This window comes from Passer domesticus, unplaced genomic scaffold (assembly GCF_036417665.1).
Source record: "Passer domesticus isolate bPasDom1 unplaced genomic scaffold, bPasDom1.hap1 HAP1_SCAFFOLD_37, whole genome shotgun sequence".
Taxonomy (NCBI): Eukaryota; Metazoa; Chordata; class Aves; order Passeriformes; family Passeridae; genus Passer; species Passer domesticus.
The window spans coordinates 2,604,357-2,623,908 of NW_026990149.1; the positions used below are offsets into that span (position 1 = coordinate 2,604,357).

Sequence of the window (19,552 nt, forward strand, 5' to 3'; positions counted from 1 at the left end):
GGCAACGATCTCAGGGACATTAGCAGTCTCTATTGCCACGGCCAATGCATGTAATTCCCTGTTCCCTCCTGTGATGATACCTGGGAGGTCGGTGTGTGACCTCACGTGCATGATATGGTAAGGTTGCTTTCTGTGGGAGATTAAGCATGTTAATGGACAAATCAGTTGGTGTAACTTTGGATTGGAAACCTCTTTGAGAAGAGCATGTTCTGCTCTCATACCTACACCACTCAGCCAAGAGCACCCTGTTACCTTTGGGGACACCCCTTAAATACCTTTTCCCTTACATCAGCCTGTTGCATATTCATACACCCTCATGCACAGCAAACTTTCCCCCAAACTAGTTTACATGTTCCAAGAACTGTTTGGCATGGCTCCTCCTTGCATCTGCTTTTTTAGAGCATGCAGATTCCTTGGCTGTGGTTTCAGTCCATTCTTATCACCTCCAGTTTTTGGGCCTTGCTCCACTCTGCCTTCAGACGCTGAGTGCTGACAGTTGGCAGATCTGTACAGGTGTCCTCATCCTGTGTTCATTGGATGTTATCCCATCCAAGCAGGCATTTTAACACAACCAGCCATTTCACTAAGCTTAATGAACAACAGAAATATAAACTATGTCTTTAGAACAAAGTTACTTTAGCACCACACATATAAAATCCATTTTAATATTTGAGAAAAGCCAATATTCTAATACGTATCTATAACAGGGTGAAGGAGCCCTGGCCCAGGCCCTGGCCCTGGGGGACACACAGACACTGCTGGGGGGTCCCTGTGCCCCTGTCCCACCCCCACAGCCCCAGCCCCCCATCCCCGTGTCAGGCTCTGGGGTCGATCTCGTGGAACATCCTCTGGGGGAGGCTGCGGCGCCGGGGGCGGGGGGACCCGGGGGGACAGGGGACCCCACTGTGCACGAGCAGCGTTGGACTGCTCTGGGGGAACTGTGAGGGGGGGCTGGGGCAGAGTGACCTCCCCAGTGACCTCACACAGGCACTGTGATGTCACACAGACACTGTGATGTCACACATCCACCAGTGATGTCACAGGCTACCTGTGATTTCATACAGCCACCTGTGATGTCACACAGCCTGCTATGTGATGTCACAGAGCAGCTTTGTGATGTCACAGTAACCCTGTGATGTCACAGCATTCTCTGTGACATCACACAGCTGATCTGTGACATCACATAGCTGATCTGTGATGTCACACTCTATGTCACAACCCTCATTCTGATGTCACACAACCACCTTCTATGATGTCACAGCTAGCTCTGTGATGTCTCAACCCCCTCACTGATGTCACACAGCCCACTCTGTGCTGTCACACAGCCCCTTGCTGACATCACAGCTGCTCTGTGCCTCAAGGACACAGCCACAGAGGTGCCGCTGTGACACAGCCCCCTCTGGGACATCCCCCAGCCCCTGCCAGTGCTGAGCCCTGTCAGCTCTGTCTGTGCCCTGCTTGTGTCCCTGAGCTGCCCTGGCAGTGCCCCAGCCCTGCTGGGCTGTGCCCAGGAGCTGCTCCTGGCCAGAGCTGTCTCTCTGCAGCGCTGCCCTTGCCAGGAGCTGCCTCTGGGCCAGGAGCTCGGCCCAGCTCAGCAGCACAGACACAGCACCAGGACTTTAATCACCCTCTGGGGCTTTGGTGCTCTTTGCATCAGACTCAGTCCCTCAGAGTGTGCTCAAAGAACTTCTCAAGAGCTCAAAGTGACATTGAAATACTGAAGGTTCTTGTACTTTAAATAGATCCTGTGAGGGACAGGACTGAGAGAGTGTCCCCAGGTTCCAGATAGAGCAGAACACTGGAGGCAGTGATGACAGCTTCAGACAAGCAAGGCAAGCTCAGTCTCTGGTGCTGAGCAAACCTGGATGTGTTTCAGGAATGCAAAGGGCCAAGGCCTCAGCCCCAGCCCCTGGCCAGGCAGATCCTGTCCCTCCCTCCTTGCTCAGGGCTCTTCCCGGGATGGGCACTGGCATGTGGGGATGTGCAATGCCAAGGGCAGCACCATGGGGTGGCCCCTGCCAGGCTGCTGGGCAGGGACAAGGAGGCCATGAGGCCCCAGGGCTGCCAGGGTCACTTGTCCCCTCCTGGCTCAGGCCCAGGGCCAGCAGCCATGGCCAAAGTGCTGCCCAAGGTGGCTCTGTCAGGGCCTGGCAGCTGCTTCCCATCCCTGTGCCCTGTGCAGCCCAGGCTGTCCTACGGTGTCCCTGCCCTGGCCTCTGTCCCTGCAGGCTGTCCTCATCCCCCGCTGCCCCACCTGGCTGGCCCCTTCCTTTGCTGACAGCTCTGCCTCCTGCCTGCCTCTGCCTGCCACACAAAACCTTGGCCCTGATACCAAAAGGGCTAATTCAATTTTTACCATGCCTGTGAACTTTTAGCACAGGAACAAGGCATGCAGGGGCTGCTTTCCCAGCAAGGATGGTTGGAAGAGAAGAGGACATCTGGCCAAAGAATGCAGAGAAAAAAGAAGGACTGAAACTGGGAACTTGGGGTGGGTTTTATGGACATGGGTAAATTGTAATACACATTTAGCAACTCTATATAAGCACACACTGGTAGAATTACATGTCCACATAAGGTTAGGAGTTATCCCTCACTAAACCTCAGGCCTGAATAAATGATCCCCTCTTAAAGAGCAAATTATATTAAGGAGCCTTATTCTGATATTTTGGAGGTTTGGTGACGGCAGGGCCTCATGGAACCAAAGAGTCAGCTGCAACACTGTGCACACTCATGGAACACAGGGTCCATTGTGACACAGCAGAACCTCATGGAACCAAAATCCATTTTGGCACACTGGGGCCACATTGAACCAATGGCCCGTTGTGACACTGTGGATCCAAGGAGACCATTGTGACTGAGGAACCTCATAGAACCAAGAGTCCATTGTTACACTGTGGGGCCCTGTGGACCCAAGGGGACCACAGTGATTTTGGGGGGGCTCATGGAACAATGGAGACTCCTCTGACACTTTAGGACCCACAGGAACCAAGGGGCCATTATGGCATGGCAGGGCCTCATGGAATCAAGGGGGCTACAGTGAACACTGTGGATCTCCATGGGATGAAGGGTCCAATGAAACCAAGGATAACATTGTGACACTCTGGGGCATCATGGTGAATCATTAAAACTGAAAATCATGCACAAAGACTCTAACTAGTCCAAGTTAGAAAGTGGTGTGTTTATTACGCTGGCAGGCAGCATGGGGCAGTTGTTCCCGAAATGTGTGACAGTGTTGTACAAGGATTTTTGCCTTCTATTTCCCAAAATAATACATATGCAAAACCCAGCACCTCCCCTCCCTGCTCTGTATTAAAATGAGGTCATTAGTCCTTCACGCCTGCGCAATTCTTCTCTGGAATTGGGTCGGTGGTCTCCAACTGGGTCAGTGGTCTTAAGGGCTGAAGTCAGGAATGTCTTCATCAGCTCTCTGTGACCCTCTGGCACCATCCAAGGCTCCCTGCTTCATGATGGATTGCTACAGAGTCCAGGTGACGGGCATTGTTCTACTGGTTTCAGTATGTTCCTCTAATGGTTCACTTGCTCCACTTCCTTCTACAAATGAGCTCATAGTATAACAATTAGCTTTAGGTTAAGCATCTAATAATCATTAACCTAGTGTTGGTGTATCTAACTTCATTATGAACTGGTTCAAACACTCAACTAAAATCTTGACCCTTTAAAATCATGATTCAGAAGAAGTTAGGCTTCTTCCTTTTATGAGCTATAGCTGCTCTAATATTTCTTCCTTGCTTGATGCTGTTTCATTTGGCTCATCACCAGTGCAGTTCAAGGCCTGCAAGTAGTGACCATGCCCATGGACCAAAAGATGACTACATCTAAAACAGCGCAAAGGATTATGGTGTTAAAGAAACAAAGAAATTCAGAAGACCCCTTCAAAGAAGCGAGATTGATTTGTGAAAAAAATGAGCGAATAATGAAGGCTAGAAAACAAGGAATATTGCTCAAGCCAAATGATTTAGAAAAAGAAAGAGGGAGGATTGTGAAAAATGCATATTATATGACGGACTCCTTGCAAATATTAAAAGGTATACTGTATGTGTTGTCTTGGAAAGTTATGTTGTATTAATTTGTAGTACTGTATTAATCCTTTTTACGTAGTGTGGTAAATATAGTTTTAGGCTATAACACAATATTAAAATAGAAACTGCAATGTAAGATACGTTTTCTAACTAGATCAAGGAATGGATAAGATAATCTAGAAATTCTTTGCACTGAAATAACAGCAACAAGACACCAAAATCCCAAGAGAATAATTATTGCCTCCCTATTGGAAAAAAACAGACTTTGAGGAGCCAAAATATTGATGGACAAAATGAGGGGTGAAGTTGACAATAACCAGAAAACACCCTTTGTTTAAAAAGAATTTTTGAATCATGTGATCATGAGATATATGAATGTGCAACAGGCTATTGCTTTCAAGGGTTAATCCCTTGTTTGCGAGGCATGCTTTTGTGTGGCAGAGTGCAAAACACACCAAGACGTCTGTAATTCCACGCTTTTTATGGTCCTTTATTATCCTAACTCTAATTGTCCAAGTTCTTATAGCTCTAATTATTATTACTATTTTCATAACTATTTTATTATTATTAAAATTTCAAAATTTTAGAACAAGCGATTGGCATTTTTCAAGATGAATCAGAGGAAAATTAAGGCCAAACCAAAAGGAGAAGCAGGCAGGTGTGTTCCCAGCATGGATCACAGGGAATGTGGGTCACCAGGGCTGTGCCCAGCGTGGCTCCTGCAGTGGGGGATGGAGCTGAAGCAGCGCACGAAGCTCTTCCCGCACTCGGGGCACTCGCAGGGCTTCCCTCACCGGTGCCTCCGTTGGTGTCGGGTCAAGTGAGAGCTGCTGGAGAAGCTCTTCCCACAATGGGGACATTCGTAGGGCCTCTCCCCAGTGTGGATGCGCCGGTGGGTGACGAGGGTGGAGTTGTGCCTGAATCCCTTCCCGCAGTCGGGGCAGCAGAAGGGCCTCTCCTCTGTGTGACTCTGATAGTGCTGGAAGAGATGGGATCGGATCTGGAACCCCTTCCCACACTTGGAACATTCGTAGGGCCTCTCCCCAGTGTGGATCTTTTGGTGGACAATCAGGCTGGAACGCCGGCTGAAGCTCTTCTCACATTCCCCACACTCGTGGGGCCGTTCCCCAGTGTGGGTCCTCTGGTGCCGGATCAGGGTGGAGCTGTGCCTGAAGCTCTTCCCACATTCCTCACACTCGTGGGGCCTCTCCCCAGTGTGGATGTGCCAGTGTCTGACAAGATGGGAGTTCCGCCTGAAGCCCTGCCCGCAGTGGGGGCAGCGGAAGGGCCTCTCCTCTGTGTGCGTGCGCTGGTGCACGAGGAGATCAGAGCTGCTCTGAAACCTCTTCCTGCACTGATCACACTCGTAGGGCCGTTCCCCAGTGTGGGTTCTCTGGTGCCTGATCAGTTGGCAGTTCCACCTAAAGCTCTTCCCACACTCCAAGCACTTGTGGGGCTTCTCCCCATCAGGAACCTCATCATGGACCACCAGCTCCAACCTCTGGCTCCATCTCCGGCCGCCTTCCCGGCCCAGGCTGGCTCTTTCCCCCTCAGATCCCCGCCATCTGCGTTTGCAGCCCCTCCTCGTGCGGCATCTCCGGGGCTTTTCCTCCCCGTTGGGTTCCTGCACCGTGGAGCCGCTCAAAACGGCCTCTGCCACAAGGTTCTGCTCTGCTGAGCTGGGAGATGGAGCAGGAAAGAGGGGGAAAGGGGCACTGACTTCCTCCTCACCTCACTCTGTGTCCCAGGGCATCTTCCTCTTCCTCACTACCTCACAAGAAGTGACAATGGGAAATCCTGGTTTGGGGAAAACAAGGGACGAGCATGTTGAGTTTGAAGGTCCCTCAGCCCACGTCCATCTCTACAATTCACCGGCCATCTGACCTCCAGAAAAACCTCCCAAACACCAAGATTCAGCACTGGAAAACCCTGCCCAGGAATTCCCCGTCCCTGCTCCCTCCCCTCTGCTGTTCGGGGTTCCCCCTGTCCCAGCTGCTGGGGTCACGCTTGCATTGGGGGTCCCCCTTCTCCTCGGTGCCCGCCCTCCCCAGCCTGCTGGCAGTCCCAGCAATCCCAAAAGCTGCCCCCTCTTCGCTCCCCATTCAGGGATGCCGGGCCTTTTTGGGCTCCCTTTTGGGCTCCCTTCTCCCCTCATGCTCTGCTCTGGGCTGCAGGGGCTCCAAGGAGTCCCCCCTGCCCCTCTCCAGCCTCTGCAGGCTCCCGCCAATGGCGGCGCTCCCCCCTCTCGGGGCTCCCCACTTTGGGCTCCTGGGGGACACAGGGCTCTGCTCCTCCAGGCTGCCTCTGCCGCCAGCCGCCACCGCCACCCCCCGATGTCCCCCCGAGGGGCCTTTTCCGCTCAGCCTTGCACTTCTTCATTCTCCAAACATCCCCCAAAAAACCCAACTGGGAGGAACTGGGAGTGACTGGGAACATGCTGGTGGTCACTGGAAAAAACTGGGCTTCTACTGGGATCAACTGGGATCACACTGGAGGTGACTGGGATCATCCTGGCAGTGAGTGCCACTGCACTGAGGCTGACTGGGAGTGCTTGGCAGCAAATGGGATCATACTGGAAGGAACTGGGAGTGACTGGAACCAAAGGGAGGGTGGAAGAGAGCCACTGGAACCATGTGGAGCACAACTGGTTCATACTGGCAGGGACTGGGAGCACACTGGGCTCATCTCTGGATCATACTGGGAGGGACTGGACTGATACTGGGAGAATCTGAGAGTGACTGGGAACACACCCTGCACATCATCCCCCATACTGGGCCTGACTGGGAGCAACTGGGATTGTACTGGGAGCACACTGGGAGGGCTGGCATGTGACTGGGATCCAACTGGAGCCTACTGGGATCATGTTGGGATTGAAAGGGAGTGGCTGGGATCACACTTTGGGCTACTGGGAGCACCTGAGAGAAACTGGGATCATGCTGCAAGCAAACTGGAGGAACTGGGCAGGACTGGATGCATGCTGGAGGCAGCTGGGATATTCTGGGCATGACTGGGGGATCACACTGGGAGAACTGACACCTTCCTGGGGCCTTGGAAGCGCCTGGAAATTACTGCAGACATGCTGGGACAAGGTGGGAAATGTTGGGGGCTTTTCTGGATTTTGGGGGGTTTGGATTTTGGGGGTTTTATTGGCGCTTTGGGGGGTGTTGTTCTGGGGGTGTTTGGGGGTTTATTGAAAATTTTGGTTGGTTTTTTTTTTGTATTTTGGGAGGTTTTACTGGGATTTTGTTGGGGGTTTTTGCAATTCTCATAAATTCTGGGGGTTTTATTGGGATTTTTAGGAGATTTTGAGGTATTTATTGGAATTTTGGAGGCATTTAGTGGGATGTATTTGGGATTTGGGTTTTTTGGCAATTTGGGGTTTTTTGGGAGTTTTGGTGGGATTTAGAGAAGTTTTGTTGGGATTTTTGGGTGTTGCTCTGCTTTCTTTGGGTCTTGGGGGAGATTTTGCAAGATTTTTTAGGGGACATTTTTTGGGGCGGATTTGTGGGGTTTCATTAGGATTTTGGGTGTTATTGGGATTTCAAAAGATTTTGTGGGCTTTTATTGGGATTCTAGGGTGTTCTAATGGGATTTTGTGAGATTTATTTCGGATTTCATTAGTTTTATTGGGACTTTTGGGGATTTTAAGGAGATTAAGGAGATTTTAATGCCTCCCAGCCATTACGCAAACCCTGGGACAACCCAAAGGCCCCAGACCCCCAAATGCCCCACAAATTCCACTAAAAATCCCAAATTCCTCAAGAAATTAAAATAAGATCCTCCAAAACCCCAGAGAATCCCACCAAATCCAAGTGAAACCCACCCAAACTCAAAAAAACTCCCCAAAATTTCACTAAACCCCCTCAAAAATCAACCCCCAACCCCAATAAAATCCCCAAAATCCAAAACTCCCCAAAGCCACAAAACTCCCAAAATCCCATAAACCCCGAAACACAATAATTCTCTCTGAATCCCCAATAATACCCCCTCAACTTCCATCAAAACCCTCCAAAGCTCTAAAAACGCCCTCCCAAAATCCCCAAAAACCCTCCCAAAATTGCCCCCAAATGCCAAAAATGCCCCCCAAAATTGCCCCTCAGAACCCCCCAGACTCTCTGGGGCCGTGCTGGGTCAGGGGCACCGGCCGGTGGAACAGGAGCCACCTCAGGGGCCCTCGGAGCTCTGTGGGGAGGGGGCACCATGGGAGACCCCCAAAAACGGGACGGGGGGGAGCCTGGGAACCCCCAGGATCCCCAAATCTCCCCCGGGAACCCCAAATCCCCCTGAAAAGCCCCCAAGGTTGGCCCAGGACCACCCTGGAACCCCAAAGTCCCACCAGCACCCCCAGGACCCCCCTCGAGACCCCTCTCAGGACCCCTCCCCACCCCCAGATCCCCCCACAGTGCCCCAGGACCCCTCCCCAGACCCTCCCTGACACCTCACGATCCCCCAGCCAAGACCCCTCCCCAGACCCCGCCCCACACCCCGGAACCCTCCCCAAAGCCCCCCCCAGCCCCCCGGACCCTCCCACGCCCCCCCGATCCCCTCTCAGCCGCTCCCGGCCCTGTCCCGGCCGCCTCAGCAGCTCCCGGAGCGCTCCGGCCGCTCCCAGCGCCGCCCCCCGCTCTCTGCAGCGCCCGGCACCGCCACCGCCGCTGCGCCTCGCCTCTGATTGGCTGCAGCGCCGCGGGGAGGCGGGCGCTGCTGAGGGGAGCCGCGCCCTCATTGGTTGGTTCGGGGCGGGGCGCGCCGCTATTGGCTGGGGAGCCCGTGCAGGCGGCGGAGGCGGGAGATTCAGAGGCGCGCGCGGCTGAGGAGGGCGCTGAGGGGAAACTGGGGGGGTTTGGGGCGGTCTGAGGAGAAATTGGGGACTTTGGGGAGATTGACGGGAAATAGGGGGTGTGCGGTGGGTTTGGGGGTGAGTGAGGGGGTCTGAGGGGGCTTTGGGGATCTTTGGGGGCAGCTTGAGAGGGTCTGGAGTGTTCTCAGGTGGGTTTAGGGGGATCTGAGGGGAATTGGGAGGGTCTGAGGGGATTTTGGGGGATTGTGAGAGGAGCTGGGGGGCTCTGGGGGGTTCTGAGGTGCATCTGGGGGGATTTAGCGGAGTGTGAGGGGATTTCCCAGGGTTTGGGGGGGATTGAGGGGTCTGAGGGGGATTTGGGGCAGTCTGATGGATTTGAGGGGGGTCTCAGGTGGGTCTGGGGTCAATTTTGTGGGGAACTGGGGGGTCTGAGGGTCCCGGGAAGGTTTTGGGGGTCCAGGGTGATCCTGGGCCAACCTTGGGGGGGGTTTGGGGCTCCCGGAGGGGTCCCGGGGGAGATTTGGGGGTCCCGGGGGGTCCCAGGCCCCCCCTGAACCGGGGTCTGGGGGTTTCGGGGCGAGGGGGCACAACAGGGGTTCCACCCCCCCCTCCCGTTTCTGGGGGTCTGCCATGGTGCCCCCTCCCCACAGAGCTCCGAGGGCCCCTGAGGTGGCTCCTGTTCCACCGGCCGGTGCCCCTGACCCAGGACGGCCCCAGAGACTCTGGGGGGATTTTGGGGGGCAATTTTGGGATTTTGGGGAATTTTGATGAATTTTAGGAGGGTTTTGGGGGATTATCTTGGGGCTTCTTTAGGGCTTTATTGAGTACTTGATGGAAGTTCAGGAGGAATTAAAGAGGTTTTGGAGAGAATTATTGGGTTTTGGGGGGTTATGGGATTTTGGGGGTTTTGTGGATTTGGGGAGTTTTGGATTTTGGGGATTTTATTGGGGTTGGGGGTTGATTTTTGAGGGGGTTTAGTGAAATTTTGGGGAGTTTTTTTGAGTTTGGGTGGGTTTCACTTGGATTTGGTGGGATTCTCTGGGGTTTTGGAGGATCTTATTTTAATTTCTTGAGGAATTTGGGATTTTTAGTGGAATTTGTGGGGGATTTGGGGGTCTGGGGTCTTTGGGGTTGTCCCAGGGTTTGCGGAAGGGCTGGGAGGCATCAAAATCTCCTTAAAAGCCCCAAAAGTCCCAATAAAACTCATGAAATCTGAAATAAATCTCACAAAATCCCATCAGAACACCCTAGAATCCCAATAAAACCCCACAAAATCTTTTGAAATCTCATGAACCCCCAAAATCCCGATGAAACCCCGCAAATCCCCCAAAAATGTCCCCTAAATAATAAAAATCCCATAAAATCTCCCCCCAACAGCCAAAGAAATCATGACAACACCCAAAAAAACCCAAAAAACCCCACAAATCCCACGAAAATTCCCCAAAAACACAAATTGCCAAAAAACCCAAATCCCCAACTAATCCCACTAAATGGCCCCACAATTCCAATAAATGCCTGAAAATCTCCTAAAAATCCCAATAAAACTCCCAGAATTTCTGAGAATCCCAAAAAACCCCCAACAAAATCCCAGTAAAACCTCCCAAAATACAAAAAAAAACCCCAAAATTTTCAATAAACCCCCAAACATCCCCAGAACAACCCCCCCCCCAAAGCACCAATAAAACCCCCAAAATCCACAAAACACCCCAACATTTCCCAGTATGTCCCAGCATGTCTGCAGTCATTTCCAGGCGCTGCCAGTGGCCCCAGGAAGGTGTCAGTTCTCCCAGTGTGATCCCCCAGTCATGCCCAGAATATCCCAGCTGCCTCCAGCATGCATCCAGTCCTGCCCAGTTCCTCCAGTTTGCTTGCAGCATGATCCCAGTTTCTCTCAGGTGCTCCCAGTAGGCCAAAGTGTGATCCCAGTCACTCCCTTTCAACCCCAATATGATCCCAGTAAGCTCCAGCTGGATCCCAGTCACATGCCAGCCCTCCCAGTGTGGTCCCAGTATAATCCCAGTTGCTCCCAGTCAGGCCCAGTATGGGGGATGATGTGCAGGGTGTGTTCCCAGTCGCTCTCAGATTCTCCCAGTATTAGTCCAGTCCCTCCCAGTATGATCCAGAGATGAGCCCAGTGTGCTCCCAGTCCCTGCCAGTATGAACCAGTTGTGCTCCACATGGTTCCAGTGGCTCTCTTTCATCCTCCCTTTTGTTCCAGTCACTCCCAGTATCTCCCAGTGTATGCCAGGTCCCTCCAGCAGGTTCCCAGTCCCTCCCATTATTCCCCAGTATGATCCCATTTGCTGCCAAGCACTCCCAGTCAGCCTCAGTGCAGTGGCACTCACTGCCAGGATGATCCCAGTCACCTCCAGCGTGACCCCAGTTGATCCCAGTAGAAGCCCAGTTGTTTCCAATCACTCCCAGCACACAGCCAGCCACTCCCAGTTGCTCCTGTCATGATCCCAGTTGCTCCCAGTTGCTCCCAGTCACCCTCAGCATAAAGCCAGTCACTCCCAGTAGATCCCATTTGCCCCTAACATGGTCTCAATTGCCTCTGCAGGCTCCTGCTCACTCCCAGTATGATCCCAGAATGATATCAGTACAAACCCAGTATAGTCCGAGTGTGATTCCAGTATGATCCCAGAACAAACCCAGTAGAGTCCCAGTCACTCCCAGTATGATGCCAGCAGAGCCCAGTCCCTGGCAGTGCTGCCAGCGCTGGGATCCCGCAGCCCTCTGTGCGTTCCCCCCTCCCGGCTGTGCCGAGAGGAGCCCCAAGGGCTGGCAGTGCCCAGGCAGGCTCCCCAGCAGGGCCCAGTTTGGATGTGGGGCCCCCAGTTGTCGCAGTTTGCCTCTCCTTTTGCCCGGGCCGGCTTCCCCCCTTCTCCGCAGCGGCCGGGAGCAGCCGAGAGCCCCGCGCTGCCCGTGCCGAGCTGTGCCGGCTCCAGCCCCGCTCCTGCCGCGGGCTGCGAGGGCTCCGGGAACGGGGCAGCGAGGGGGTCGCTGCTGCTGGGGGAGGAGGAGGAGGGAGGGAAGGGGAGGGATGAAGGAGGAGGAGGCGGGATTAGGGAGGAAGAGGGTGGGAGGGGAGATGGAAGAGGAGGGGGAAGGCGGAGAGAGAGCAGCCACAGAAGGAGAAGGAAGTGTGGTTAGGGAGGTGAAGGATTAGGAGGAGGCGGGGGATGGAATAGGAGAAGGGGCAGGAAGAGGAAGAGGAGGGACAGAGGCAGATCAAGGCTGAGCAGCAGGAAGCACGCGGTCGAGCCCTCCGTGCATTCGCAGCCCCCACCTGTGGGATCATCGCCCCCATGGCGCAGGTGAGCGGGGAGGGGGAGCTCGGGCCAGATATCCCGGGGGGTGCCTGGGCTGGGATTTTTTTGGGGGGATGTTTGGAGAATGAAGAAGTGCAAGGCTGAGCGGAAAAGGCCCCTTGTGGGGACATCGGGGGGTGGCGGTGGCGGCTGGCGGCAGAGGCAGCCTGGAGGAGCAGAGCCCTGTGTCCCCCAGGAGCCCAAAGTGGGGAGCCCAGAGAGGGGGGAGCGCCGCCATTGGCGGGAGCCTGCAGAGGCTGGAGAGGGGCAGGGGGGACTCCTTGGAGCCCCTGCAGCCCAGAGCAGAGCATGAGGGGAGAAGGGAGCCCAAAAAGCCCCGGCATCCCTGAATGGGGAGCGAAGAGGGGGCAGCTTTTGGGATTGCTGGGACTGCCAGCAGGCTGGGGAGGGCGGGCACCGAGGAGAAGGGGGACCCCCAATGCAAGCATGACCCCAGCACCTGGGACAGGGGGAACTCCCAAAGAGCAGAGGGGAGGGAGCAGGGGTGGGGAACTCCTGGGGAGGGTTTTTCAGCACTGAATCTTGGTGTTTGGGAGGTTTTCTGCAGCCTAGGTCGCTGGTGACTTGTAGAGATGGACTTGGGCCGAAAGACCTTCAAACTCAACATGCTCATCCCTTGTTTTCCCCAAACCAGGATTTCCCATTGTCACTTCTTGTGAGGTAGTGAGGAAGAGGAAGATGTCCCTGGACATGGAGTCAGGTGAGGAGGAAGTCAGTGCCCCTTTGCCTCTCTCTCCTGCTGCATCTCCCAGCCCAGCACAGCAGAACCTCGTGGCAGAGGCCGTTTTGAGCGGCTCCACGGTGCAGGAACCCAACGGGGAGGAAAAGCCCCGGAGATGCCACACGAGGAGGGGCTCCAAACGCAGATGGCGGGGATCTGAGGGGGAAAGAGCCAGCCTGGGCCGGGAAGGCGGCCGGAGATGGAGCCAGAGGTTGGAGCTGGTGGTCCATGAGGAGGTTCCTGATGGAGAGAAGCCCCACAAGTGCAAGGAGTGTGGGAAGAGCTTCAGGCACAGCTCCAACCTGATCAGGCACCAGAGGACCCACACTGGGGAGTGGCCCTATGAGTGTGATCAGTGCAGGAAGAGGTTTCAGACCAGCTCTGATCTCCTCATGCACCGGCGCACGCACACAGAGGAGAGGCCCTTCCGCTGCCCCGACTGCGGGCAGGGCTTCAGGCGGAACTCCCATCTTGTCACGCACCGGCGCATCCACACTGGGGAGAGGCCCCACAAGTGTGAGGAATGTGGGAAGAGCTTCAGGCAGAGCATCAATCTGATCCAGCACCAGAGGACCCACACTGGGGAACGGCCCTACGAGTGTGGGGAGTGTGGGAAGAGATTCAGCCAGAGCTCCAGTCTGTTCTGCCACCAGAGAATCCACATTGGGGAGAGGCCCTACGAGTGTGGGGAGTGTGGGAAAAGCTTCAGGCAGCATTCCAGCCTGATTGTCCACCAAAAGATCCACTCTGGGTAGAGGCCCTACGAGTGTTCCAAGTGTGGGAAGGGGTTTCGGACCCACTCCCATCTCCTCCTGCACTATTGGAGTCACACAGAGGAGAGGCCCTTCTGCTGCCCCGACTGCGGGAAGGGATTCAGGCAGAACTGCCACCTTGTCAGGCACCGGCGCATCCACAGCGGGGAGAGGCCCTACGAATGTCCCCAGTGTGGGAAGAGCTTCTCCAGCAGCTCTAACTTGACCCAACACCAACGGAGGCACCGGTGAGGGAAGCCCTGCGAGTGCCCCGGGTGCGGGAAGAGCTTCGTGCGCTGCTTCAGCTCCATCCCCCACTGCAGGACCCACACTGGGCACAGCCCTGGTGACCCACATTCCCTTTGATCCATGCTGGGAACACACCTGGCTGCTTGTCCTTTTGGTTTGGCCTTGATTTTCTTCTGATTCATCTTTATCCCTTAAAAACAGCCCAAACTGTGTTAAATGAATGACATTGATCAGCGATCTCTAAAGTCTCACCATTTCATAGGTGTTTGAGGGGGCACCTGCCTTTGCCCTGTCTTTTGGGGGTAAGAAATGGATTCTGGAGCCTTCTGAAACCAAGACCCGTCTCGTTTGTTCCCGGCACCGGCAGCTGCAGCCTCCCTGGTCACCATGAACTCTGGAGAATGGGGGCAGCCAGTGAGAACATGTCCTGGATTGCAAGCTAAGTGTGTGTTCTGTTTGCCATCTGTCAGAGGTGGAGCACTTATCTTCTGTTCATTGGGCAGTTTATCTCTTCCACAACCAATCCTTCATCCAGGAGATAGCTTCTGTCAATAATTATTAATTATTAATTACCTTCTGTTAATGGGCCATTGAGTGCTACTGCATGGCTGATAAAATAACATCATGCCACTGGGAGATGCTCTGCCCAGCGGGAGGAGCCAAGCATTTCTTCCTGGATAGAATCTGAGTTTGGAACATTGCAGCAGCCTTTTCCCACTGGATTGCCAGAGGATCAACCTTTTCCTACTGGATTCCCAGAGGAAGACCAGGCCCATCTACACCACCACTGGACCTTCAGAGGAAAACTCCACCCTTCTCCAGGATCCCTGCTCCAACAGAGCCACACCTGTCACTGCAGGAGGGCTGCAGCCACCATTCAATGGGACTGCTGCCAGCACCCTGACCCACAGGGTGTCAGGTTGTATTCTGACTCTGTCAGTGGTTTTGGTTTTTTTTTTTTGGTTTTTGCTATTGCCTTTGTATTTTTAATTTTTGCTAAAAAAGAATTCCAATTCCCATAGCTTTGCCTGAGAGCCCCTTAATTCAGAATTATAACAATTCAGAGGGAAGGAGTTTCCATTTTCCATTTCAGGGGAGGTTCCTGCCTTCCTTAGCAGACACCTGGCTTTCCAAACCAAGACAGGACAGCACGACCTGCACCCCGGAGGTCACCCCCTGATGGCCACACCTTGTGGGACCCCCATCTTGAAGAGGAAGACCCAAGAGCACCATGGCAAGAGGCTGGATTTGAAACATAAACTTTAAGGAAGTTAGACATTTTAGAGGAGCTAAGATTTTAGTTAGAGATAAGCTTTATTGTAATTAATTAAAATAAACAGGTAGGCCTTGATGAAGGTAAGAGTTAGTAATTAACTAATAATGGATTGCTTGTCAATCATTCTATAGTCTTCATTATAAACCCAGCTAATCAAACACAATGTTTGGTTAGCTGGGTTTATAATGAAGACTATAGAAACTGACAGATAGCTTTTAGGAACATAAGACAATTGTGGGCCTCCTGTGTTCTGAAACCAGTTGAAGCCAGGGAATGGGAATTCTGCCAAGGGTTCATTTGTCATATTTGCATTGAAAAGGTAGTAAGGTCAGAATGAGGAAGACTTCATTTACTTCCTCATTTTGGGACCCTTCCCATGAAAGGGACCCCGACCCATTTCAAAGAACAAACTACGTATGCCTAATAGATTTTGAACTAATTAGCCTATGAAACGGGGAATGGGATGTACCAAAATTATGAATATGTATTTGTATTTTGGGTATTCAGTAGTTGTATGGATGACAGGACTCTGTAATCACCTGTAAATTGCAGTGTGCATTTGGGAGCTATCCCACACGCCACCCGGCATCGCAATAAACATACACTTTCTAGCTTTAAACTGTTAGAGAGTTTTTGTCCGTCACAGTTGGATATCGGTGCTAGATCAATATCCATATTTTTTTAATAAATCACTTTGGTGACTGCAGCAGGACATCCTGCACTCTCTGGCCGTGGGGCCAGTGGGGGTCTGGGACCCCTCTGGGCACCCACCCAGGAATTTCTGGGAAGGAGGATCTTGTGATCCTGCTGCCTACGTGGGGAAAGACCAGGTCCTGCTGGAACCACGGACAAAAGGTATGTTTCTCTTTAGGAAAAGGTACCTTATTATATCAGCAGTTAATAGGACGCGGGAGACGTCCCGCCTCAGTGGTCTGGTAACCCGTGTGCCGCAGTGGGGACCAGGGCTCTGGTAGTCCGTGTCTCGTAGTGGAGACAATGGCTGTGGTGTTGTGAATTGGGATTGGAGCAGGGGTGGCTCTGGTTTCAATTTGTAGTTTAAAGGTGCACCTCAGTGACTCGTCATTTGGGTGGTTAGTCCGAATTTTTGGACTGCGAAGGGTCCCATTGTGGGTGGCAGACAATCCTGGTTGTGCCCCCAGCGTTGTGTGTGTGTGTCTGTGTGTGTGTGTGTGTGTGTGTGTGTGTGTGTGTGTGTGTATTGTAATTGGATCTGTGTTTGTTTGGTGGCTTTGTGATTTTGTGTGTTTAGGTTGTAGATGCACCGTATTTGTTGTGGTTTGTGAGAGTTTGTGTTGTAAGCATTATCATTTGTGTGATTTGGCATGTGTTATTAACCTTTGTAAGTGTTTTTGGGAGTTTTGTAAGCTTAAAGTTGTAAAAGGTCTTTGAAATCCCTGCCTGATTGTGGAGGGACACTGCCACTTTTGTTTGGGAGAGCGGACTGATTTCAAGTGTTTGTATTGTGCTTAGACTGTGTTAGAGGGGAATTAGGCTGTGTGTGAGCTTGGACAGCATGTGTTTTTGGATGTAAACTTTTATTTGATGTATGGTCAGGTGAAAAAGGCTTTGTGTGAGTTAAATTTGTTTCCTTAGTAGTTAAAAGAGTGAATGGAAAGCCCACAACTATTCCTGACACAGTCCTGGTGATCAGGCAGTCATTTGTTTCCTGGGTAACCAGAGGGGAGTCCAGACTTTGTAGCCTTGGGATACGTCTTTTTATCTCCCTGTAAAACCCCGAGAGTTTGGTGAGTGCGTGTTTTGATAATTTTATTGGTATGTGAGGTTTGCAGTTGCTAGAGTGTGTGGTAATATTTTAAAGTGCTGATGGTTTACCCCCACCCCCCCAATTCTTGTGGAGGGATTTGTGCTGTGCCCTGGCCAAAGTTTGTGTGATTTTCAGCAGGACCTTGTTAAAACTTTTGTTGTGTTTGGGGTTGTGAAAACCCCTGTCTGTTTCTTTTTTGTGAGCCTAAACTATTAGTGTTAGGAGTCAGGTTGTCAGCAAGAAAAAGGAAATTCAGTTTAGCGGCTTTGGTTGTATGCAGAAAACAGAGAGCCCAGAAGTAGTGCTGGCAGAGGTAGCTGAGAGACTTCTTTGGTGCCCAGATACGCAGCTGAACTCTGTGTTCTGTAACATTTTCCACCAAAGGGTGAGAGAAATTTGCTTAGCAGTCCAAAAAGCTTCGGAATGGGTTACAGTAGTGACTCACACAGCTCTTGGTGCAGCATGGAATCGTCAAATTTCTGCCAGAACTTGACTGATACTTTGCAAGGTTTCCATCTGTCCTTTGGTTACAGCATGACAAGAGATACGCTTTGCTTTCAGCTGCACACTGTCTACAGTGTATGAAAAGTTGCTTCCAATTTTTAAACATATTTTAATAGGAATACACCTGGAGCAAAGCTTAACAGAGGACCTGATTTAATAAATTATTAGTAACCTGCAACTTGGGTGGAGTACCTAACTACATGGTGTGGTTTCATTAGATTGAATCAAAAGGAGTTTTCCCACCCCTTTTTTGTAGAACTACAAGTTCTTTCCCTAACAGCTGCTGCTCTGAACCCTGCCTTTGAAGGCCTGCTAACCCTTTCTTTTTTTAGAGAAAAGGAGAAAATTAATTAACAAGCTGTTTTATCCCTTTTGTTTGCTAGCACAACTATATGAGCAGGAACAGGAGGCACAGGAATCGAGAACCTGGTTCAGGGGTATTCCCCTGCCCAAGGAAAGATTGCTGCTGTGATCTGTGGATCGTGTTTCGGTGTGCAGTCTGTCAGGACTCGTGGGTCTGGCAAGGGTACAGGTGGTTAATACCTAAGACTGGAACTTGTCTCTCTGTTATAAAAAGGAACAAAAGGCTGCCCAGATAACTATATGAATTTTGTTGGCAATTGGTCAAGAGTTACGGGATAGCAGTAAAATATTTGAGTTGTTGGGAAATGGGGTTTCAGGAACATTAAAGAAAGCAGTGGAAATTCTTAGAGTTGAGTGTTGCCAGTATATTTTTGTACCAAGGGAATACCAAGTGAAATTTAAGAACTGGGATAAGATCAAAAGACATTTTGGAAAAGAGGGTCCTAAACATGGGGGCACATGAAAGCAAAGAGATTCCCAGAGGAAGCCCTTTAGGGTGTATCTTAACACACTGGAAAGAGCTGGTGGGCTATGGTGGCAGTGAAACTAAAAGGGAACTTGTCAAACTTTCCACGTAGTGGTGGCCACTCTATAGACTTGATAGAGGAGTGAAGTGGCCAGCAAATGGTACACTGGACTATGAGACTCTATTACAGTTCATGCTTTTCCTTAGGTGGGAATAGAAGTGGCAAGAGGTGACTTATGCTGCTATGTTTTTCCGCCTTTGAAATCACCCTGAGTGGCAAAGGGATTGTGGGATTAGGCCTCCATCTGATCCACTGGTATTGGCTCTTGAGAAGGATAATAAAGCTAACAGGGAAAAGCTGAAACAGGGTTGTAGCATGTGCTCCATGCAACAGAGATCTTAGAACAAGAGACAGTAGAGGCACTTTTAGCACCCCCTAGAAAGCAGGAAGGAGGCAGGGTAGAGGAACAAGTAAAATTGGAACCCTCACCAACTTTAGCCTCCCCTAACTTGTCTTCTGGTTCATCTGCCCTGGGAAAAACAGTAATTGAGGGAGGGGTTTCCCCACCAACTCCTGAATTAAGGGAACCATGGAGGCTTTACCCACCGTTGCCTAGTAGTGATAGTGAATGGGATGAATCTGAACCAAGTCCTGAGCCTTCCCTGCAAGGTCTGATAGCATCAAGGGCCAGAAGGCAAACCAGACTGAACCCACCCCCACAAACAACTAGAAAGCAAACTAAAGGACTCATACAAGCACCCTTAAGGCAGGCTATAACCTCTAATGGGGAACCAAGGATGATTAAGGTCCCCTTTTTCTCAGTGGATTTGGAGGCTTGGGAAAAGACTGCTAAGGGTTAAGGGAATGACCCAATAGGGGTTGCTAAAAGGGTAAAGTTTATGGCTAAGCAGCATTTACCTGATTGGGCAGACATGCAGTTACTGCTTGATGCCTTAACAGAAACAGAGAAGCAGTTGCTTTTGAAGGTAGCCAAGGATTTAGCTGAAGACACTTGTGCACCAGCACAAGAGGATATCAAAGATGTGTTTCCCCTTCAGGATCCAATGTGGGATCCCAATGAACCCGATGAATGGGCACAGCTTAAGAGATACCAAGACTTTGTAGTAAAAGGACTAGAATGAGCAATTCCTAAAACCATAAATTGGTCAGCCTTATGTGCTGTTAAACAAGGTCCTACTCAAACACCTTCTGAATTTTTGGATCACCTCTGGGACACGATGCGGCGATATACCACCCTGGA

At 51.7% G+C, this 19,552-nt stretch overlaps 1 long non-coding RNA gene and 1 pseudogene across 1 annotated transcript; one reads left to right on the forward strand and one right to left on the reverse strand.

Annotated features, from left to right (window-relative positions):
- LOC135292575 (zinc finger protein 208-like) overlaps positions 1-19,552 on the forward strand; it is an 837,577-nt pseudogene that overhangs the window by 473,625 nt on the left and 344,400 nt on the right.
- On the reverse strand, positions 3,158-6,203 carry LOC135292600 (uncharacterized). Its single transcript, XR_010354829.1, has 2 exons — positions 5,772-6,203; positions 3,158-3,552 (listed from the first exon to the last, which is right to left on the reverse strand). It is a non-coding gene; the product is annotated as an uncharacterized LOC135292600 (long non-coding RNA).